The sequence below is a fragment of the Coloeus monedula genome (assembly GCF_965178545.1).
Source record: "Coloeus monedula genome assembly, chromosome: 5".
Taxonomy (NCBI): Eukaryota; Metazoa; Chordata; class Aves; order Passeriformes; family Corvidae; genus Coloeus; species Coloeus monedula.
In genome coordinates this window covers 2,539,038-2,545,437 of record NC_138785.1, presented here as the reverse complement: position 1 = coordinate 2,545,437, position 6,400 = coordinate 2,539,038, and positions in this window count along the sequence as shown.

Genomic DNA, 6,400 nt, shown 5'->3' with positions numbered 1-6,400 from the left:
ACATCACAGACAACAGGACTACAGCTTGCAGTTTAAGCACACCACGCTTTTGTTAGCATGGTTATGAGCATTCCCACTACGAGGTCTTGTCTGATAGCTGCCCACAGGCTTCAAGTCGTCCTCCTTCAAGCTGCAGTTCTCTACTCTGATTTTAGCATAACATTTCTGGGCTTTTGTTTTCACATAAGCTAACGGGATAGAGAAGATAGAGGGCTTTTGTCCTACTAAAAGGACACATAAATTCATGCCATGTTTTTCTTTATGCTGATCAGACACATGGGAGTGGAAAGCCAAAAATCAGGGAGGAAGATGCTACCATTGAATAAGAAACAACTTTGAACTCCCAAAACTGACACTCTGCTTACAAGAACAAGTGTAATAACAGGAGTAAGTACTGCACACATGAACATTGCAACTTCCACTGAAGCACTTTAACAGGTACTTGATTCTGAATCTACTTAAATCAGCACTTGAACACCCACTTGAACACCAGCTCTACCTACGCTGAAAACTCCACTGCCATCCTAAATGCACAGTTCCTGACAGCAGCACACTGCTGAGCAAAGGGAAAATACTTTTTACACGTGGTTTGGTGATTTAAAATGCTGTATGCAGCAAAAAGAAAGCAAAGTGCCTTCAAAGCACAGTGAGGACATGTCAGAAACCCCTCAGTCACCATCACCCTCCTAGGACAGAGAAATGAGTACAAGCCAAACCAAACAATCTGCTCTTTCCTCATGCCAAACCAATCCACGTGGATGCCTGAGTCTGTTGCAGTGTCCTTTATAAATAAGAACAACAGATAACACTGCTACTCAGTCCTTGTTATCTCCCTACAATATAGTCATATAACCTTCCTACAACAGATTGCTCAGGACTTTGTTTCAGGTAATGTTACATGGCTTACCAGCTGACAAATAGAGCATCTCATATTTTATATAGCTATTTATAAATTCCTACATTCCTATACACTTACTGTGTAATAAGTTTAAGGAGCTTTTTGAGTTATATTACCCTACAGCAAGTTTTCTGAAGGACGTCCCTTTCAGGTAGTTGTAGACAGCAATTAGGTCTCCCCTGAGCTTCTTTTTCTCCAGGCTCAACACTCCCAGCTCCCTCGGTTACTTCTCACAGGACTTATTCTCCAGATCCTTTACCAGCTTCACTGCCCTTGTCAGGATGTGCTCCAGCAACCTCCATATTTTTCATGAGGTGAAAGACCCAGAACTGGACACAGCACTCGAGGTGTGGTCTCAAAGTGCCAAGTACAGAAGGAGAATCACTGCCCTGGCCCACGCTCAGTTATCCTGAACAGGACCCTACTAGAGGATAACACTCCTTAGCTAAGAGAGGTGTTAGAAAAAGTAAGTAAAAAATGGCTTGCCAATGAAACATCCAAGAAAAATGATAAATCAAACTTGGAAAAGTCCCATTTTTGATTCTATCTCCCCATGCTAGAAGCATTCCCACGGTATTGAGTTACTGCTCCTGTCAACAAGGGCAACATTAGAAAACCATGAATGGAGGTGCAGGACTGGGAAACTCAGTTATGTTTCTATCAGCAGCGGAAGTCAAAGGTTGCAGGAGCCTAAGGGCTGATCACAATGCAATATGTTGCCACAGGCCGGCTCTACTTCCATCTCCTGATCTGAGGCCTAGAGCACAGGACAGAAGATACAATCCTCAGCCCTAAGGCATATTTTCCATAGCTGGGGTGACACACATGCCACCAAAAGCCATGGGAACTACAGCTATCCTTCCCTAGGATGCTGACAGTGTTTCCCCACTGCCTCCTCTCCCCACACTTACCTGGCAGCCAACTTTTAAACGGGAATCACATAGGACATTCTACTCCTTGCGAAGGTATTACAAATACTACCAAGAAAAGCTGGCAATATAACCAAAACCATTTACCAAACATTATTTTTTATCCTCTTGCAGTCTATCAGTGACATGAGATGACACAACGCACTTCCCTGGCAGTCTATCCCTTGTGGTACCTTTAGAACTGGTAAAACAATAATCACTTCTCAAAAAACTATTATGCAACTCCCCTTTTCCACATAAGTACCTTCCATGGGAGCTGGAAAATATATGTACAGGACCTGCCAAGCCATGGAGATATTAAACACATGACACTATTAGAAAAATGCCAATTAAGTGACATTTTTACTGGGAAAAATTGCATTAACCTTCTATGGAACTTCTGGCAGGAACCTGCAGCCTCATCATTTGATGCCCTGGCCAGACAGAAGCAGGGAGCTCAGGTTAGAATTTAGTAGGAATAATGGCAATAGGTAACAGCATTCTGTAAGCCAATTAATCATGAGCACAATTCCCATTTGGAAGACTGGGACTGGGGAATAGGTGGGTGCCCAGGGCCATCAGCAGGGCATCAACACACAACCACCCAAGCACAGCTCCAGGCTCTCTCCCAGACACTCCGCTGCTCCAACTGCCCTCAGCAATGAGCTCCCCCCGCACCACGGGTCTTTCCACCGGGACAGACTTGGCTATTCCAGTGGCAATTTCTGATTCAGCTCATACCCAAAAGCAGCAAGCAGTACCCAGGCACAGGAGGCATTCCAAGGGTCAGGAAAACGCCACGGTGGTGCCCAGCTGGAAGCCAGCTAATTTCAACTAGAGCTCAGGGATTCTTCCTACTAACTCCCAGTCACACTCCGGCAGTAAACTCCCAGAACAAATCACTTGCCAAAATAAATAAAAAGGATCAATGTCCAATGCAATTGCTTTTCATTTCTGCATGCCAGGAGCATGAAAAAGAATCATCAGGTGTCCTGACAGAAAAGAGGAAAGAAAAGCCCTGAAATAGAATGATACATATCTCCAGGATAGTTAACAATATAAAACCATTCTGTACCTCTATCTTAAGTCCTTCTTCTTAGGATTTGCCTTCATTAAGTAAGACTGTTTCGGCATCTGAGCTGGCATGTAACATCCTTTTGTCACAGAGGGTGAAAAGGAAAATTCAAGTTTGCTAAAATTTAAAAAACCCCCAAAACATAACATAACCCCCAACCAAACAACATCCATAAAATGATCACTGAATTGAAGCCATTCCTTTCAGCCAAAAAGCCCTAAAAATGAGGATATGGAGAAGAACCAGATGCGGAGTGGCTTTATAGTAGTGAAACCTGATTGTAAAGAGCTGATTGTAAAGAGGTCTCCTATTGGAGCACAGCAAGAAAAAGTCAAAGACATACCAAGAAGTTAAATATTAAACCTACTCCAACAGCCTACTCAAAGTTAATGACCTATAGTGGGGGTTTTCAAATGAAAGAGAAAGCATGAGTTTTAAAGCATTACAGAAAACCAAGCACACTCCTGACAGTCAGACTGTTGGAGAGATGCTTTCAGCTGACCAAAACACTTCTAAGTCGTGGTGTTTTTTTTTTTTTTAGGAAGTATTTTTCCATTCACCCAGAAGGACCAAGCAGGACCTACAACAAGAAGTGTGACTACACAGAAAATAATGACTTTCAGAATAAAAAAATAGGAGAGAGGATCCTTCCCCCCTTCTTCACAAAGCTCTGACACTTGAAGGTTGGACAATGTGGAAATAAACTGAATGACATAGAAATAAGTGTAGTGCCAGTTGGCTTTTATAACAATAATTTAAACATTAAGATCTAATGTAATTTATACAAACACCAATCTTAAATTATTTTAGATAAAATACAATTAATAATTCGTGTAACTGTCGATTACAGTCCTGGAACACGTACCCAAGATTACATGTAGATTTCCTGCCAATCCTTAATAATCTGCTAATCACTGCTAATAGAACTTTTTGGCATGTTTGAGGGTTTTTTCTGCTTTACATCACTGGCTGCCTACCTTCTATTTCTGAAACTCAGAAATAGCTATTTTCAAGCCACCAATACCATTGTCCATGTTTTCCTCCATTGTAAAGAAATCTTGAGCAGAAGAGCTTCTCAATCATCTCCATCCAGCACAGCCTGAATGCAAACTGCTCCCATGTTTATCACTACTCAAAAGATGAAACAGTTCTTAGGCACTCACAGAAAAGGATACAAAAAGTCCTTTTTATTCACTAACACTCCTGATTTCTAAAGCAGCAAAGGAAGTTTTACAGAGCTGGAGTTCAGCGATGCAATTTGCTTTTTTAAGTTCCTCATTTCCTTTCATCCTTTCTTTAAATTTGCTAGCGTTTGTTGAGTTTACCTGGGCAGTTTGAGCAGGACTTCTGCCAGGAAAGGTGCCCTTCATTCCAAACAGCAGCGCTCTTCTGAGAGCAGAGGAGCAATCTCTGAGCTGCTGATCACTCTCACCTTACCCAAAGGGCTCAAATTACTCATTACAATTTCACAGAGACAGCACAGGTTAAAGGATCAGGCTGCCACCTCTGCAAGCCCAAGTCTGGGAGCTAATCAGTAATGAAATTACTATGCCCAAAAGGAAAACGAATGTGCGCATCACAGGAATATTATTTTTTTTTAAAGGGGAAATGTGGGATTTTCATGCATTTCAGCAAACTGTGTGTACTACAAACTGCCACAGTTGTGGCACTAACACGCAGATTTATTCCTTCATCTTGCTCTCAGTATTGTTCCCCCCCCTTTACTACAGCTCATTACAAAAAACTCAGCGTTTTAGAAGAAAGAACACAAACTCTGCTCTTGGGGCTGTAAACTCTCCAAAACTTTGTATTAGTGGCTGAACCAATGAGACCAAAAAGGCAAAAACAAATAAAAAAATATTCTTTTTGTATTTTTTAAAGGAAGACGTATTTCATCAGCAACTAAACTTATATTAAAAGTTGCAAATCTGATGCAGTTTCCACATAGGTAGAGGGACGTTGACCAGTTTTGACTTACCTACAGCAACCACCCATGCCAGGCTCCAGAGCCAGTTGCTTTTCTCCCAGTAAGGCAAATGTGACCTCTGTTATCCCACCTGTTTGTGCCTCCACCTGAGGTCAAAAACTGGAACCATGAATAGGGCAGTGTCATGTCAGGAACCAATCCCACCCTACCATGTCCAACTTCAGCTTTCACCACAGATGAACACAGACAGTGTGTTGATTTCTCTTAAGATCAGAGGTATTGTAGCTCTAGGAAGAGACACGTGGTTGAAAGCAAAGCAAGAGAAATGATGAGGGAAGTTGAAGAACAACTGGTCATGGACAGCACTACAAACTGCCTCTGGGAACAAACCAAAAAACCACCACAAGCAGCTGCTGACTATGGTTTACTACTGCTCTTAATAGAAAGGAAGCATTATAACAGGGAAAGAAATGACAAGTGATCTCAGATTGTTACCTGACATGACCCAATTCACTGCCACTCCAGCCCTGCCCACTCAAAACCCCATTGACACGAACTTACTTCATGTGCAATTCTGTTTGGTTTAGCTATTGAAAACAGGTTTACAGGTAAAACATGGTACCCAGCCTCCAGAGGCTTGTGAGCACCTCAGTTATACAAATACAGAGCCAAGCCCTATAACCCAGGTTGCATGACCAAAGGCCCCATAAACAAAGCCTTTTATCAAGCCCAAGATAGCCAGGAATGACTCACAGAAGGCACTTGCAGTTAAGTGTAATGCTGAAAGACAAAGAAAATATTTCAAGACAAAGGGTTTCACCAATACTGAGTACAGGATTATTCTATGCTAAGAAAATACATATACTTATCCCAAATCTTAGCTGTGTCAGCCACATACATGCAGCTGACATTAAAGACAAAGTATATATACATGCACACAAATATGAATGAAGTGCATTGATTCAAAACTGTGGAGGAGTGACCAAAGGAAAACTCCTTCCTTCTACACATTCTTCAAGATAGCTCTAATTTTTCACATTCCCCCAAAACATTTTAAGATATAATAGCAGCTCACATCAGCATTTTTTTGCCAAGCACCCAGAAACGCTACCTACGTGAGGAAACGCACTGACCAAATTATGTCTGACAGTGAATCTCAGAAAATAATTTTATCATGGAGACAGGAAGTTTTTCATTAGTGGCATAACAGATGACAGTAAGGAAGACCACAATCTTCAAGCTTGAAGTGCAACTTGCCTCCTAACCCCTTTAAGCTGGGAATTGTAAAACATGTTCTTAACCCATAATACTGTTTGCTGTGCTGTACATAATCCACAGGCAATCCAAAATACTACTCCATAATCCTTTAGGAGCATTACAGTAAATCAGGCCCACAAACTGACTTCAGGCACCAAACTGCAGTTTAAGATTAGGAAGCAGCTGGCACTAAGCAACCCACGTGCTGAAAAGCAAGAAACCCATCAGAAATGCGGGAACATGCAAAGCTGCAGAGCAACAAACAGGAAATTATCTGGGAAGAGACTCTGCTAACAGGTATTGTACAACCTTTGGATCTATGTCCTTAAGTTTTC